The following is a 748-nucleotide window of genomic DNA, read 5'->3' as shown; positions in this document are numbered from 1 at the left end:
GGTGTTTTGGACTTAACTGGCTGGGCTGGACAGAAAGCAGGACTAATAAGTACTCAAGACTGCTCGTAAAGTTTTTCGTGTATCATTAATCCTATCAACAATTCACTGCTCTCTAATTGACGGGTATTATCACATTATACATTAAGATGGTATCCCAGCAACGTTCAGTTGATCAATATAGATGAAAAGAAATGAATGAGGATATATTGAAGTTATATATTGACTAATATAAAATTACATTATAGATTACTATTTTTATTTATTTATTCATAATAAACTAGAAAAAAGAATGTTAATATTCATATTGTTACACAATGAAATGATCATTGTACCAAAGTTGATAATTGACTATGAATACATTGGAAGAAGATAAACAATGAAATCAGTGTAAATATTTAACAGAATAAATATGAAAGGAATACGTATAGTCTAAAATTAACTGCTTCTAAGTTAGTTGTACGCATTGTTTAATTCAAACTGACTAAGAACATGTCATAGAAGGTATTTTATACTTCTTAGGATTTCAGGGAGTAATTAGTGATAGTCAACAAGAATACCTGCTCGTAATATTTGGTACTTACTAGGAGGATGTACTTGTAACCTTGAGAGAACTCGCATTCCCCAGTGGTATCACCAATCTCATAGTCAAAGATGTCACCGCTAAACTACCTGAGACTCGAAGAGACGGAATCGAATCCATTAAGGAGTATCAGTTCCCTCAAAATTACAGGTACACCTTGTGGAAGAG

The sequence above is a fragment of the Schistosoma mansoni genome, chromosome 6, assembly GCF_000237925.1.
Source record: "Schistosoma mansoni strain Puerto Rico chromosome 6, complete genome".
In the NCBI taxonomy this organism is placed as follows: domain Eukaryota; kingdom Metazoa; phylum Platyhelminthes; class Trematoda; order Strigeidida; family Schistosomatidae; genus Schistosoma; species Schistosoma mansoni.
Note: the sequence above shows the minus strand (reverse complement) of the source record.